General features: G+C 41.0%; 1 protein-coding gene across 1 annotated transcript in view; it reads right to left on the reverse strand.

The window, feature by feature from the left end:
- The window catches only part of syt1a (synaptotagmin Ia), a 96,807-nt gene extending 80,282 nt beyond the window's left edge, over positions 1 to 16,525 (reverse strand). Inside the window, exon 1 of the mRNA XM_041030378.1 lies at positions 16,465 to 16,525. The gene's annotated coding sequence lies outside the window, so the exon portion shown is untranslated. The remainder of the gene's footprint in view (positions 1 to 16,464) is intronic.
- Positions 16,526 to 17,932: the final 1,407 nt, after the last annotated feature.

Genomic DNA, 17,932 nt, shown 5'->3' on the forward strand with positions numbered 1-17,932 from the left:
TGATCAATGTATGTCAGAGGAGGGGTGGCAGATCTCCATTATCGATGGACTGTTTTCATAGACAATTGGCCATATTCAGGGAACGGCCTGTAGAGACCAACCATGTGTCGAAGAACTGGTGCATAGAGCAGCTGGGGATCTCCTCCCAACAGATGCTGCCTGCTGTGGAGGTGTGGGAAGATTTCCAGTACGGCCCTGGTGGAGAATGTGATGGGTGAGGGGGTCTGGGTGCTGTCTACACTCACTGCCTCTACATTAAAAATGAATATCCACAGCCTATTTAGTAGAAATTTGTGCTGTCAGTAAGAATCAATCCACAGGAAGTTTGAAAATACACAACAAATTTATCAGAAATCTGGCCACTGGTTTATGAGATACCTTGTTGGAAAGGATATTGCAAGATAAAAGGTCAAGAAATGACCAAAATTATTATGAATCATCCTCTGGGGAGCGAACCAAACAAAATGTCATAGCAATCTAGCCAGCTGTAAAAGATTCCACCCCTAAACCAAAACTTTGACTGATACTCAGCCAACATCCCTGTCCTGAGGCCCAAACACCAGGGGTGAAAAATACCCCGCCGGTGCAGGAGGAGCCGAAACTATCAACACCACTTTGTGCTGTAGCCGTGTGAATGTGGTGCGACTGCAAGATGATTGCCATTCATTCTGAAAAGTGTATTTACCGGCCAAACCGATGCACAGATTAAAAGCCATTACCTCTACTTGGCAGCAGCATAAAGGAAAAGTATTTGCAGACAGCACATTTATTCACATTCCAATGCAACTGTCATGCCTTATCAAGAGTATAAAATTATGATATGAAGTGAAAGGGTAAATAAATTCCATTTTCCACAACACTAGACATATTCAAACATATTCAAATGACTTATGGTAGTTTGTGGTTTTTCTCCTTTACTGCCTATAGATAATTAAACTATTGGTTTAAAATTATACCCTTTATTATGAAACAGTTCATAATATATTAGGATATATCTCCGTGCCACTGAAGGGCTGCTCTCACCGCTCTCACACACTTTCCAGCTGCTCTCACATGTAAATCACACAGAGAGAGTGCAGGCCGTGGTGGCAGCAAGCCCCGCTACAACCGTGTGCACGAATCAATGATGCGTCATCATTTGAAATGCGCTGCTAAATATGCATGCATAACAAATAGCATGATCGGAACACAATGAGCATGTCATCGTGATATTAGTCGCTAGCGACTGAGTGTTCGCCTTTGTGACTTTCGGCAGCCATCTGCACAAGTTCTTTTGTAAGGCTTCATAGAACACAGTTCCTGTTTCCTGCTGTGTTTTCACATTTTGCTCCTCCAATCCTTCTGCTCATCAGTTTTTACCACTAAACACTGGGACTCATTCAATTCTACCTCTGTTTGGAGGTATCTGTCCACCTCACTGTCACTGTCCCACATCTCCCTGGATGCATAAGACTACAGCGCTCTGCAAAGAATTCTGAAGCCCATAACTTGAAAGAAATGTAGAAATACTACTTTGGGTGACACATGACACAGAACTCGTACCAGCTCAATTAGATGGTAGACTCAAACATTAATGGCAAGTAAGGGCATCACTTTAGTCACCAATAATCCCTGAATGGACAGAAATACATCCCCGACTTTCTCTCAGAGTCTAAAGAGATTTTTTTGGACTACATATTACTTATTTTCAAGAACGTTGTTTTATTTCTCTCTACGGTAGAGCTGGCAGAATGGATTTTTGGTTATAACTGAGTGGAAAATCTTACCTTTCACAAAAGTATTTTAAGTTTGAGTAAGTCAGAGTCACGGATCATAAGGTCCTCTATAATCTTAAAGGACAACCATAGACATTAAAGACCTCCCAACTTGTATTTTACATGATGTTAGAAGAAGTTAGAAGAAAAAATATAACTCTCATCTCCACCATCCACACATAAGGCTGACACATTTCTACAGCTGATTTATCATCATGCCAGCCAGATTTATCCACTTTAAGAACGCTCTAAGAATAGAACTTAAAAGATGCAGTCCCTGAGAGGAGTACGGACCCCGGCCAGATGCTGGCCAATTTCTGAGGCTGCAATCATGCAAACACATCCCATTTCCCTTCCCCAACCCGACCCACTGATATCACTCGCAGAATTGACATTCATTTCTCTCCCAGATATGGCAAATGTAACATACAGCACAATCTTCATGCTCAACAACCTGTGCGGTAGCTTATGTAATGACATGATGAGCAGGCAAGGACACAATCTTTAGATCTGAGTGTAAACGGAGAACCAGTCGAGGAGGGTGGGGGGGGGGGTGGGAGACACTCGACAGGAGAGATATTACCACAGTAATCTACACTGAGAGGGTGCGCTGTAGAGCAAGCTGACCTTGAAGAGTTTAACCTGCCAATCAAAAGAACGTTTCTCCTCTCTGACAGGCAGCGAGGCAGAAAGCAAAGCCCCAGATATGTCAGCTGGGCCCAGATGTATAAATGATGTGGAGACACAAAAAGAATATGTGCACCACTTTCCACACTTGATCTTGGTGTGATTTAAAACACCGCAGTGCACTTTGTATTGTGTGTATCTTCATGCATGTTTCACACCGGGCGTACACCGGCCTGTGGCTTGACGGCGGTGGCTGTGGTGCTATATAAACAGATGTAATGGCAGAAAGGTGATCTGTGAATGAATGAGGAGAGTACTGTTAGATTACCTTTGTGCTTCTGTGTACCATCCACGTGTGTCCTACTACAAAATGCCACTGAAGTGCTTAGCAACTGTTTCCCAGCATGCCTCACAACAACCACGCTCCACTGTGCAGTACATCTACATAAGGCAGAGCTCTATGCGCATAGGTCTCCACCAGGTTTACCATCTGCTCCAAGGAAGATGCTTCCACTGGTCAAACAGTGACGATATTTAAAGCTTAAATTTCAAAGCCAGTGTACAGTGTGTCTCTAGACATCTTCATTGCTTAATATCACTGCTGTTTTGCTGCATCCGCCTCCTCCCTTAGATTTATATTGTCAAAAAAAAGCCAACAAAATACTTGACACTTGTATAATTTCATGCTGATGTCGCCCAGAAGCGTTGTTCTGTTATTCATAATAAGGTTTTTATTCAACACTGCACTCAGTTTGCTAAAAAAAATACTGAACTGCAGTGAATTATAAATGATACAAGGTGCAGAGATTGACAGTCGACAGTGGAACGAACAAGGAATGAAAAGAGAGAGAAAAAAAAAAAACATGACACCCAGTTAAGCTGTAACCTGAGACTGAGATTTGTGTTTTATCATTTTTACAGATCTATTTTTGCCAGGAAAACTCACTTAGTATTCCCGTGTGACTCTTACCCCCTAACCACCAACACAACACCCCGCCTGCCATTGTTCACACCAAAGACTTGGAATCAATCTTGGATGGAGACGTGCCGCACCTGGGTAAAATGCTGACTCCGTAGCAGCTGCGGGATTGGTGGATGAGTTATTCTGTTGTGACACAACTGCAATCCTCTCCTTCTGCTTCTGATGGCTGCTCACTGGGGGAGTCATTATGAACCCCAGAGATCTCTTTGAATGGTAAACTCCCCTCATGTGGAGGCAGACGTCTCAAATTACAACAGTCATGGGTTGGTTATAAAGAAGTAATTGTTGTACTTAGTTTTCATATTTAGCATTTAGCATATTGAGCATTTTAACTCTAAAGCCCATTTGTGCCTCCCACAGTTTTTGTGATGCAGCTTTGTGGGCCAACCCTCCGTCTCCAGTGACGTCACACAGATTTTGTGTGCACACATGCCAAGCCGCGAGGCCACTCCAGCCCGCCTCCTCTAAAGACAGGAAAACAGGGATCACAATATCTCCATCTCGTGGGCCTTTATCCCCGTGGCAGTGTGCCGTCCTGCACAGACACTGCCCTCTGAGTAAACAAGATTACCTTGATGAACAGAGGCAGGCTTGTTTACTTCCTGTGTCAAGGTACTTTGGGGGTGACTCACCGTCAGTGAGGACAAGAAACTTTACAGATGAGATGCAGGTCTCAGGTATCCACTGCAAAGACTCTGATTCAGAGTTTCTCAAATAACTACTGCTTCTCAGGTCGCTGTAGGGTGATCGTCAATTATGAGTTCTTATGAACTGTCTGTTCTTTTTTTGGTCTCATTTGTCATCTTATCTGTGTTTATTAATTTCTTTATAGCTCTGCCCTAAAATGACCTGCCACGATAAGTTCAATTCTCTATAACGAAGAAGAGTTTCAGAGGATTTCAGCAGCCTGTATCTCTCTCGTGAATCCTTTCTCTTACAAATTATGTTCTAATTATGTGTTAGCAGTTCTGTAGGAAATTAAATTGCCAACATAACTGGTTATGTTTAATTCCTATATTTTTTTTCAGTGGTCTATAGTGAGTACTTACAGGAGCAGGATGGTGTGTTTGGAACTACCTGAAAATAAACTACAGCTCCCATGTTCTTGATAATGAGGAAACATGGCATCCAGCTGAACGGTGCTGCTCACTGATGTGTTTTTCGTAGCATTTGGAAAACAATCAAGTTCTGTGGCACAGAGGAATAAGCTGCGAGGCTTTTGTTACTCAGAGAACACTTGTTTGTAGAATTAAGCCCCTTTGTTTTGGTCTTTTCATGGAATTTGTTGACAATAAGAAGTAAACAGAATATCACCAGACCTGTTGTAAGATGCTGAGTTTTACCAAAACAACAGTGTTCCCTAACCTTAATGAGGTGTTTAATAGCCAATATTGTAGGGACATTTATTGAAAGCTGTTGTCAAAGAATGACAGACGCATCATTAGCTTGATACTTTTCATGCACATAGGCCCTTTCATGCAAAGGTATAATGGTGTCTTCCAAACAGACAGTAAGCATGTGCCAGTTTTGTGACTGGTTAAGAACATGTTTTAATTCTCCGAACAATAAAGTCAAAGGTTTGAGTCTGTAGGAGCAACGGTTGCGATGCAACACAACAATCATGTTTCTCAAACCAGTGAATATTCCCATGTGGTAAATACATGCTGCTATACAAGCCAATGCTTGGTCAAGCAATATTTACTGTGTCAGTACATCTGTACCGCTCACTCTATATAAGTATTGTTCACGGACTAGACCAGTTTAGGTCACATATGACCATGATGGATGTGGACATGTGTCTGGTCTGCTGGAGCAGGAGAGATAGCTGCGCGCTTGGCTGGCAGACTGCCATTTGAGAGTGGGCTCCATCTTGACTAAGGATGGCTGATTCCCATCTCATTCCCTGTCATTTCCCACACTGGTTTATCCATCTACTGGAGGCAGTGCTCTCATAGCTACCTGTGGCAATATGACTGTTATTCATACATATGCCGGAAGCATCACACAGTACCTGGGAGAACCTAAACAGCCAGAATACATGAGTAGGGAAGGTGGATATATCATAAAAAAAGAGATTGGATATGGATATGGAGGTCAAGAATGAACAAGACTAGTATTACATGACTGAAGATATTCAGCGGCTTGACAGGAATACAGACAAACTCCATATCAAACAGCTGCAGATTAAAGACGTGCTCCTATAAAAAAAAAAGCCAAACGATGACCCATAAAAAGCCATTCATTGCCTCAGTAATGTTATCGTTTTACATGCAGCGCACTGCACAACCCGGAGGTGAAAGCATGTAATTTACAGGGAATGAAAAATCAGTTTGGTTCTTTACTTTAAATTCCTACCCCGTTTACACAAATTTGATCTCACAGCCGACAAATTGTGCAAAAAGTAAACCACTCAAAAGCATGTTACACTCCTTAAGCATGGTATAAACACAATAACCCAGGATATAAGGCTCAGTTGCATGAATGGTGCTACACAGACACCCCTTTCCTGACCTTCATGCACTGTACATAATGTACATAACCTTGTAGTGTAAGGCTCTATCTTCACTCGGCTACAGTATACGTCAGAATGACTAAGTGATGTCTGAGGGATCATGAATTCTACCCCGCTCAGGTTTATCGCGGCTGAATGTAAATCATGATGTCTGTGCTAGTGTGCCTGCTCTCTGCGGAGCACTGTAGTGTATGAACTGCATTCATGTTTATTTGCTAGGAAGGGCAGAGGCAAGCTAAACTAGGCCAGAGGGGGGTCGTCTCCATGGTGACAGCAGTAAAAAAAAAAAAAAAAAAAAAAAGCACCAGATGCACCTGTGTGATGCCAGCTACTCGTGGTGATTTTTGTGCAGTATTACAGGGGAACATAAATGGTTAAATCCATTTGGTGATTCATAAAACCCGCTGTCGATCCTTTCTGCTTCCTTTTCTGACATTTTTCAAAACAGGAGAGGAAGCTCTCTCTTTGCCGTGTTTGGAACAACAACCTTCTGAACGGGGAAAAATAAAAAAAGCACACTATCATTAGAGCATCAGTGTCAGTATTTAAAATGTATCACCAGAAGGGTAGTTATTATCATCACATACTGTATGTTTGCTGCACTCATTATCAAAACTCACAGCCATATCACATAATAAAAAACTAGAACTGAGTGAGCTTCTTTATGCGTGGGAATGATCTCGGCGACCTCCGATCTCTCACAGAGTGATCTAGTTGGGGAGCTAAAGGTCACAAGTTAATATCTCAAAGCTTATTTTTCACACAGTGTACTGAATGAAGAGTACATGGTCCAAAACTTAGAGAGATACCATTCATGTATTCATCCCCTGACATCTTCTTTTAATAAAAGCAATGCACTGAGGCCAAAAAATGAAACCTATTGCATTAGCATTATAAAAAAAATAAAAAATAAAAATTGCCACCCCGGTGTCTAATGCACCTCTCCAGCTTGGGCTTTCCAGTACATGATCAAAGCTGGTCTATGCCTGTAAAAAGCTTGACTCTAGGGGCAAAGGGGTTCATTGACTCCAGCTCCTCTCCCTTTGCCTTTGAGGGACCAACTGGGCTTTTATTTGCTCCTGCTGCCTCACTGCTATTACCAAGAGTAGATGCCCTGAAAAGACACATGCGGCTTTTTCATCTTTAAGTGCAAAGGGACAAGGTGTGCTTGGATACTGCAAAAATATATCTCTAAATGCTGTAATTTTCTTCATTTTTCAGGATGATATTACAAGATATGTTCAGCTAGGTGCAGGAAAAAAACACAAAGCAAAAAGTTTGGCGATCTGCAGACAGGGCCAGGCTGAAAGGACAAGACTGTGCCGTCATGTTGACCCCTGCTGCGACAGTTACTCCAGTGGGACACGTGGAGGCTTTGGTGCTTTTATGCTCTGGAGGTGAAAGCACTTTGGAATACGTTTACACTTCTGCTCACGTCTCAGGTACCATTCACAACACTGATAAATTACAGTGCACATGTCATTTTATTCTTGAACTAATTCAACTTTTCTAAGAATTGATATCTTTCAGGCTTTTATGTTCACAGGACAGGAGAAGAGTGAAATGCGTTTCTGATTATACACTGCCCTCGTGGCTGAACATTCATTTTTTTTCTTGCTGAAGAGTTTCATTTCCGTTCTCCATTTTATTTGTTACATCTACAGCAGATTTCTGTCTCGAGAAAGACAGAATCTTCTGCATGTTTGAGGACTAACGACAGTTTCTCTTATTCCCATGAATCCTAATGAATTAGATATGATGATATTTTGGCTTTATTTTGGCAAAATTCCTCAGCTTATCTGTCTAACAAAGCAGCTTGTGAGCGCAGCATTTATTCTCGGAGGTGTGAAAAACCTGACGTAGTTTTCAGAAATAACAGCACAGTCTTAGGAGGCGTTTTATTACCTAGCAACTCGACTGCAAATCTACTTTGACACAGTGCTAATGGTGAAGTTACACATTAACTAAACAGAATCTGTAACGTTGTCTGCACGGAAGACAGAGCAACGGGACAAGGAAAAAGATCATCTGCCTCATCCTTTATGGGAACGACGACGTCAGCTTGTTTCCATCCTTCAAACATGGAAGAGAGGAATTAAAAATCCTCTCTGAAGTGGGGGAGCGTTGATGAAGCCACGCAAGCAGAAGGTTCACCGGTGTTTGAACACAACAAACAGACAGCCAGAATTACACTCCCATGTTCAATTTACAGCCGACTGTGAGCCAGCGCAGCATTAAACAAGCATCTGGGTGTTTTGGCTCAGGCTGCCGTCGGTTAGGCGGAGAAATCCCTTTTCCTTTGCGTGGCTCAACACAGAGATGCGACCACATCTGAGATTAGGGCTGCCGAGGTGAAAGAATCTCCCCTGCTGTGATTTAGGGTGCTCTTAGGTTATTATAGGTAAACTATTGCTTTTAAAATGACAAAGATGGAACAATTTTAAAACAAATTAATAAATGTCACATCTTTTTTCAACTTTTATGATCTTTACAGATTATTTTGTCTCTGATGGGTGCCTTCGTGCTGCACTAGATTCCTAAATGCTGGGGAAACAGCAGTGACCTCTCCAATCGTGTTTATAAATCAGCAATCAGCCATTTTGTGACTCTCATTGGCTCTGCTCTTAAAGCACAGTTCAATAACGCGGTTTATTTCATTCATCAGAACATGATAACAGTTGTTTTTACTGTTAATAATAGATGAGTTAAGTACACAAAGTATTGATTCATGGATTTTTTTTTTTTCTTTTAATTGCATGGTTCTTTCCAGAAAACCTCCTAGATACTAATAAATAATTAAAAAATGATCTTCTGAACACGCCACCATGAACAGACATATGAAACCTGCACTGACGGATCACAAGGAGACAAAGCTTTGTTTTAATGGATGGAAATCACTGGACGAGAATGAGACACTGAAGCAAAAACCAATAACCAGAACCATTAAACCGTCCATACGGCCTTCATAGGATAGAAACACCTGAGTAAAGCTAATTATGGAGGTGTACTGCATATGATGAGTACAATGTCATGACACAGAGAATACATTACTGCCAAAACCACAAATCCACGTCTGTGGCTCACATGCTGGCAACAATTATTTTCCCTGTAGTCTTACTAATCCATTTTGGACTTTTTGGCCACGAGCTCTCATATGCAAAGTCACGAGCTGAACAGGAACCATCAGTGTGATTGAGTTCACCCCTGTGATCTGTTTAAATATTTCCCTGCCAGATTAAGTTTGCTAAACACACAATTCAGCGCAATTACGTTAGCTTCAGCGTGTGTCATTATGGCGCTCAGTAAGAAAGACGGGCCTGGGCCGCAGTGATGATGAGAGGCAACTCAATTGCTCCCGAGTCGGCCTATCAATCCATTAGCAGTCCAATTCAAAGCTGCCTGCAGGCACGAAGTGAGAGGGCCAAATGTCTGCTTTGCTCAAACTTTGGATGCACTTCAATGGCACAGAAAACTACAAAAACTGGAATTTTTAAGTGAGACAAAAAGAAAATGAAGTATGGAAGGGATGAAAACTCACTGAAATTCATCTCAGGAAAACAATATTTTTCTTTGGACGGGTTAGCCAGTATTAGTGTAAAAATAGTTTAGCTTACACATATATAATCTGGGATGTCAAACATAAACTTCTTATTTAATTAAGTGAAACTATGACACATAAAGCAGGAACTGTACCCAAACCCCTAAAGCATTACCTTAGATCCTGTCGCTGTTTCCAATTCACCCTCTGCTGACGTGATCGCAACACAGATTAACAGGTGGAACAAACACATCCCTGCTGTTTGTTGCTCTGGGAAACAGTAGTGAGTGGGAGAAGTCAGAATAAACTTCCCAGCAACACACAACTAACATTTGAATGCTAAACCTCAGAGGTGTTTCAATTTAAAGATAAGAGAATGTGGAGAGATTAAAAGCATCTTCAGCTCTACAAATGGTGACATTTCGGCTCCATAGTCTGTTCTGACTGAAGGACCGGAGTCTATCTATTATCTATTATCTGTCTTGATTTCCTAGAAAAATGTTTTTGGGTTAATGGAAGAGTCCAGGCTCTCACAGAGTCCTGTATTGTATCTCAAAGAAGAATGTGAAGACCAGATAATGTTTAAGAGCTTCATTCGTGCTTGTCTGCTCTGACTGTGCCAACAACAGTGACCTAATACTAGTCTCTGAATATTTACCAAGACACAGCTTAATCCCAAAGATGGAAAAAAAAAGAAACATACCACCCACTCTCTCCAAGGACTGGAAAGAAGAATTAAACCCACAGTCTTCACCTCACACCTACACACACCCCCACCCGGCCACTCAAACAGTATCACGTTTTCCCAACCCCAGATGTTTTAGCCTCCCTGTGGTGTTACACCAAACAAACGTTGCTTAATATTGACATTGACTCTGTGTGGAAGTGCCTTGGGCTCAGGCATTGTAGTGAGTCACCAGAAACTGATCTAAGAGCAGTTTGCGAAGCCTGCCTGCCGCGGATATTTCACACAGTCAGGGAACAGGTTAGAATGCAGCAGCTTTGATCCTGTTAATATGATGCCTTCCATCTTTTCTGCCACCTTTGGTGCATGAGACGATTTGCCTCTTTCTGCCAGCAATCAGCGGAGTGGGTTGGGACTGTGGATCTCTCCGTCTCTTTCATTCTCCCTTTTTTTTTTTGTTTTTTTTTCACACCTGCTCAGTGGCTCTCAATCACCAGGTAAAACTGTTTTACTAAGAGTTATGTTCAGTGTTTTTGAAAGCATAGAGAATGCACTGCAGTCACACCGACAGTTTGTTTTCCAGCCACAGAAATTTTTCATATAGCTTCAACCTCTGCTTCCTCTAACTTTAACCCTTAATTCCTGCTAAGAATAAATCAATAACTAGAAAACCCTCACAGAGTGCCTACGTCCACCAAGGTTGCACAGGCCTGTAAATGTGCAGACGCCATTAGTTTAATGTTGGAAAATGCCCAAAACTGAATGAGTAATGTTTTTCAGGATCCAGATCTGCGTCAAACTACCCACAACGGCAATCATGGGTGCGTGTACCAGGTGCTTTTCACTAAATAAGTGCAGCACTTAGTCAGAAAACAGCAACAAACATTCAAAGGAGCCTTATCTCCAAATGTTAGGAAATCCTTTTTTTTTAAAAATCCCTGGATCCACACCAAAAACTAATCACTTGTTCCTGGGCTCACTGCCTGACTTTCCACCAAACTTCACGGAAAATCTGTGCAGTTTTTGAGATATCGTGCTAACACACACAAAGGTTAGGCACACAAAAGGCCCAAAAATATAACCACTTTGGTGGAGGTAGTATGGACTGTGTGTCTTCTGTGTACTGTAATCACTGTGTACCAGAAGCAGACATGTATTTCTTGAATGAAATCTCTCTCTATCACTGTCAAGGATGACAACAACAATGTCTAACTGTAAGTTGGTGAGCCATCTTAGACTTTGGTCCTGAGACAAATATGGCACCCATCAAGTTTACTTTCAACTCAAGGTAAAAGAAAAGCTTTCAATTAAATAAACACCAACAGCTGGCGGTTCCCTTCCACACAGTTGCTTTTCTAATCCTAATCCCTGACATGAACAGAAAATGGACTATTTCAAAAGTTTGAAGTCTGTCTCCAAAAAAGTAACTAAAGAGCTAGTGCATGTCTCTGCACGCTGGGGGGGGCAGGTTCAATCTGTTCTCCAACCGTCTTTTTAGGGGCATTACATTTCAAAAGCACACACAGACACACTCTTTCCTTAATTGATGGAAGGACGTGGCTTAGTGAAATCTTGGCAGCGGATGCTCTCTCCAGGAAGATGTGAGGCAGAAAAAAAAAAGGCTCTGTGACTTCTTTGGTTCATTGGTGCTTTATGATGACATGCAGCTGTAACAACAGGAAAAAATAAGCCTGATTTGGGGGAGAAAAAAGTTGAAGCCTTGATGGACGTGAGCTGGAAGAAACAACCACAGCTTTGTATATGACAAGGATGAGACATCTGCCATTTAAGAAATCACACTCCCAATCATATCAATTTCAATCAAATCCTCTTGTTCAGCCTTAAAATATGCAGGTTTTGTTGCTGTGCTTGTGTCTTAGTCTAAAGGCAAAGAAAATTCTGCAAAAACTGAATTGTTTCAGTTTAAATAAGTTGAAATTTAAATGACTTTTAAATTGATTTGGCCCGCTGATCTGCACGGCAGCTAACATATTACACATTTCCATTATCAAAGCGAGACTTACTGAAATGCAAGGACACTAAGTACTTGAAATTCAACCAGTTTTATTAGAGTGTAGCTTTTTTTTAATTATTAAAGATATATGCCAATTTTCTGAAACTTAACTAATGAATGTGACAGCCTTCCAAAGAAACCACAAGTGTCTTTGACAGCTAGGCTCATACAATATCAATGAGCCACACGTTCTTCTCTCAAGGGAGAGAAGCAAACAGGGTCGGTCTTTTGTATTTGTCATATCTCCTCCAGCCCATGGTGACCGCAATGTGTCTCAGACACTTTGGCTCACAAAGGACAGATCGACACCAAGGAGCCAGGGGAAGTGGAGCATTGTGGGAAATGGCCTCCCCGTGGCCATTTTGAACACGCCAGGCCATCTTCCCCCCATGTGTTGTCTTCTCTTAAGCTTATCCAGAGGGGACTTTTTTTCCTCTCTCACCATGTAAGGATCATAGAGCTGCACTGACAGAGACAAGCCACCCCATCTGATGGTTACTAAACACTGCGTGGCAGCCTCGAGCACACACACACAGTCACTGAGAAACTGTGCTGCACATGACAAAGAGAACATACAGTTGCGAGAAAATATATGTGCTCTTTATGTCCTATTTTGATTATATATGCTGCGTATACTGTGGCATGTACAGTTTGTAAAACTGTATTTTCAAAACAAGTAACACTGTAATGATCATATGATGCAGCATATGACCACAGTAGCACTTTAGTATTTACAGGGTGGTGCTACGGTTTCAGATTCACACCCACACTGGATCTTGAGACTCTGAAAACTATGAAAGTCTGTTTTAAAGGACAATTACAGTTTATAAAGAGATTTGGTTTTGTAACTCAAGCCACCAGTTATATCAGTTATCAGTTACTGTACTCCATCCATCCATCCATCGATCCATTTTCTGCTGATTCACTCAACTTTCTATTTACCTGGACTTTGTATTGCAGCAGTGACTTTTGGAAGACCAGGCTGGATGAACAGCTGGCTTCAGTGAGCAAGAATGACCATTAAAACTGCCCAGACTGTCCCCACATGGATCATAACCATAGCAACTGCGGGTTAATGATTATTACGCTAATCATTTTTTTTCAAAATTGGTTAAAAAGTAGTTCATTTATATTACACACTTCACTGCAACTATGAACATGCAGTTCTCTGGATATTCTCCCCTGTATTCAGGGTGTAAGAACCATCACAACTTAAAAAAAATCATTTGAAGTTTTTAATTCTCTTTTTAACATGTCATCTGTCTGGAAGTATTTAAATTTGGCAAAAAGTATCTTATTTCCCTAATAAAAACGTATGAACTTGTTTTTCATAATAATGTAGATTATAAGACATCAATTAAAGAGCTACAGTTTTTGTTCTGTCAGAAAATTCCTGGGCCTAAGTGACATAAAATATGTCTGCCTGGTGTCACCCCACCATTATCGAATAGCAGGCTCGGATTTGATTCAATGAACAAGGCAGGAAATGAAATAGCAGCACAGCAAGATTAAAAAGGGGAACAAGGAGTGCTGTCTGTCCCCTCTGAAAAGGAAACATGGCTGAATACTAACCTTGACAGTGAAGGAGGAGGATTTCATTTTGTGCTGGCAATGACAAGCTAAAAGAGAGAATGAAAATCTGGCTGATAGAGGTCTAGTACGCTCTGGGAAATATTATAAATATTATCACCCCTATGAAGCTAGTATGGGAGAGCAATTGTTATGAAAAGCTTTGGCTCCACGTCCCTTTAACTCTCATTTAATACCTTCATTTTTTTCACCTGTATTGCTTGGTTTGGCCTGTTTTTTTTTTTCCATGGTTCACTTGACTACCAAACAAACACATGATTAGGTTTTACTGAAGTCTGAAAATATTAATTAGGAAACTATCTGTCACCTCCGATTAGATCTTTGAGCCGGTCTTTTACAAATAAGGTTAAACCTAACTGAGATTTGCCCAGTGGTTATCATCACCTTGATCATCATGTTTTCAAGTGAGCTGAGACTACATGCATCGGTTTAATATATATGTATAAAGTAATGAATTTCACAATGTGAAATGTGATTAAGGTTTTTATTTCAGTGAGCAATGATCCCATATCAAGACTAAGAGTCTACAGCCATGAAGGTCAGAAAGCCACAAAGCCAGAAACACGCACCATATAAGAACCGTCAAAGAACCATAATGTTCATCAAGTAGATGTAGAGATGTTTTAGTCTGTGGCAAAGCAGTGGACCGACCGAAAGACCGATTATGCCGTCCACAGAGTCATGGCTAAAGACTTCTGCTCAGCACCGAAATCTCTGAAGACTCACATCAGGGGGAGTGTTCAGCATCTATGATATTTCTAAACTGTGTGCAGTTAGCAACCTAATCATTTATCACACTGACTGAATAATAGTATCTTGTCAGTCATTAGTCACTGCTCCATTATTTCCCTGAGAATTCAGTCAAGTGACAAATTTTTTTAAATTCAGATGATGACACACCTCACGGTTTAGTGTCCTCACACCCACAAAGATACACGTTTGCTGGTTAGTCTAGTTTATTTCTGTTTTAGACTAAATTATTACTTCTCAACTTTTACTTTAAAGCCGACTCACACTCTCTCAGGTAGTCCTGGCTAAGTAAGAGCTTATCAGTTGAATGAGAGTCCCCATGAGATGAGAGTGAGATAACATCCTCTGGCGGATTCATCACTTCTCTGTAAGCAGGAGCTGTAAGGCTAATATTAAGGATCAAGGAAACAACAACAACATACTCACATATCTATTTAAGGGTGTGTCAACAAAAACATCAACCAGAGCAAAACCCAAACTAGCAACTAGTCAAAACACCAAACTTTCAGCAGTTAAATAAGGGCAGGTGCCCTCTGCAGCAGCCACAGTTGGTTTTTAAGGTAAAGCGAATTTCAAAGCGATCCAGCGTGCAAACCTTTCTCTGCTATCTGCACACTGAAAATGCCAGGAGGTTACACAGCTGTCTGGGTCGACCTCCATGAAACACTTGCAAATTAGCAGACACTAACAAAAAACTGCTGCCATAACACTAGAAAATTACTAAATGGAACATAAGTTTTTTTTTTTTTTTTTAATTCTCCATAATGATGTTTAATAGAAGTGGAGGAACAATGAATCCACTCCACAAAACAACTAAATTGTGATGCTGGAGGCACTTAAGGCTTGTCTTTTTTCACATGTATAATTTGGTCAAAGCATTTCTGGTCTTTTGCGACACAGTGGGAAACAATTCTTTATGGGGATTATCAGCGGCTGGTGAATATGAAGTTTAAAGGATATATAATAAAATCTCTGGGCTTTGACTTCCTTCAGGCAAAATGTGGAACCACGGCACACTGGGATTTTAACCCAGTCATTTGGCATGAAGGATGATTAATATGCCCCGCTAATAAGGGGAGGCTGAGACATCTCTGGATGTTAGATCAGGTATGAGACGTAAACAGCAGTGAACACTGGCAAGCGAAGGTGGGAAGTGCACAGTGCATCAATCACTGGTGACAGCTGGGACGGACACAGGGAGCTTCATCATCGAGAGAGGAGTGGGTGCTCCGCTACGTCAAATCGGACAGTGCTGCTAATTACTAATCTCTGCAAATCTACGTCTCCAACCTGCAACCAAGCAAAACCTGTCCAGCAACATTCAGCTGTAAAATACCTGTGTGAAAATGTGTTTAAACAGTATTTACTTTTAATTCTCTGCCTCATAGAAGTTAGTGTAGCCTGAGGAACATCAGTAGCACACATTGTTAGTAGAGAACTTCACCCAGTATGAAAACTGTTCCTCTGCAACATGTGTATTTGTTATTTATCAGCAGACCTTATGCTCCTTTGCTGCCAAACCTATGTTTTCCTCTTTAAGTCCAGTCCAGAAAAGGCTAATGCCTCTCATCCTTTTGACTGAATGGACACTCTAGTCCTGATCACAGCTGACTTCACTCCATTGAATTAGCACACAGCCTTCTGGGTTACAGGCTCAGGGGCCATGTTGGAGCCTCGGTGGTGAATATTAGATTGCACGCCTCCAGATCTCATTAAAGGAAGCAACAGGACAATGTCTGCATCTCAAATGAGACCAGAGGCCATCAGGCATCCTGACTCCCTGTTGGATTTACTGATTTGACTGATAGTGTGTGTATGTGTCAGAATAACAGGAGGATAAGATGTGTCCTTTTCAGTAAATATAAAGAGGCCACTTATATGAATTACACAATTGCAGGGAAATTGGAATTTGGGATTGTATAGCATGTTGTACATGGCTGGCATTATACCGTCCATTACATACGCAGGTCATATAAAAGATTCAGTGGAGACGTTAATGGCTGGACACTTACAGTATCTTCACTCAGAGGGATTTCTTCCAGTCTTCCTTTCCAATTGGCAGCTTGCTGAAAAAGAAATAGGATGTTGTCAGTGTCCACAGTGTAAGAATAAAAACATCTGCCTTTAAGACATAAGCTGCACAGAGAAATATAAGCCACTGAGTAAAGACAACATTACATAACACACACGTGGTATATTCCAAACACAGTGCTTGGTAGAATGTAATTAAACATGTCAAATGAGTCCATGAAGACATATGAATCAGGCTTCTTTGAAAGTTAAATTAATGGGTTACTGGAGGTTTTTTAACAAAGATGTGCAGCATCAGCCTCAAATTACCAGCCACAGTTTTAAATAAAAACTACCTCCGCCTGAAGGCGCAGGTTTTACAATAGTTAACCAGTGCAGTCGCCATTAATTAATACAGTTCAGTACCAGTAAAATTTTCCAGTGTCCACTATGAGGTGAAAAGAAGTAGGTTGATACTCCGGAGAGGTGGCGTGATTTCCGATAATAGTCCATTTACTGTAATTAAACTAAATGCTTCCAAACCCATCCTTCTAGAAGGACAGAGAAAAACCTTTTACCCTTTTAGTTAATACAGCAAATCACCTGACATCAACCCTCATATGCTCAAATCTCTTCCACACACCGCATTATTATCATTGATGAACATTACAGCAGGTGTCCAGGACTCAAACACAATGTAAATTTAGAAAATATAACAACACAAATTTCTGTTTAAACAGGAGCGTTGAGCTGCGGCAGTGAGAGAGAAAAGAAATGATCATTCTCAGGTAAAGGTGACTTGATCATTCAAGAAATACAGGCATAATTTTACACATTGAAAAATTCAAAACGGTTCACGCAGTATTTAACTTTCTAAAATGAGTTCTACCACATAACCACTGAGGTTGTTATCATGAAAGACTGGCTTCACCCAAACCTCAATTCCCAATTTTAAAATGTTGAGTGTTGCAATAATTGGTGACAGAAAATAGTGGTCTCATTTGCAGGAAGCAGATGGTACACCATGAAGCAGTAATACATTAACAACGCGTGCCGGGCCACTTAAATAGGTTCAAAATACCAACAAGCTATATGAATCAAAACATTTCATGGAGAACACGGAGTCCATGATAAAAATTTAATCTTGTAGAAAGGTCATATATCTTAACAAGTCTAACTAACATGACCTAAGCAGCATTGTGTACTGGCTTCATAGTGTTTCTTAATTGGCTCTTGCAGAGATACTGCTGTTAAAAGAAATCTGGGATTATTATTGGGAGTAAGGAAACTGCGGCCCTTCAGAGAGAGGAGGTGTTACCCTTCCAAATTAGATGCAAGTGGGGTGGCCAATTTCACACCATGTCAGGGGGTGTTAAAATTTGCATGCCGTTAGCAGGACTCAGAAATATGATGTAATGAAGCAAACTTCAGCTGTAAGTTTTTAAGTTCCTTTTCTGGAAATTAACAAGT

This window comes from Toxotes jaculatrix, chromosome 22 (assembly GCF_017976425.1).
Source record: "Toxotes jaculatrix isolate fToxJac2 chromosome 22, fToxJac2.pri, whole genome shotgun sequence".
Lineage (NCBI taxonomy): Eukaryota > Metazoa > Chordata > Actinopteri > Toxotidae > Toxotes > Toxotes jaculatrix.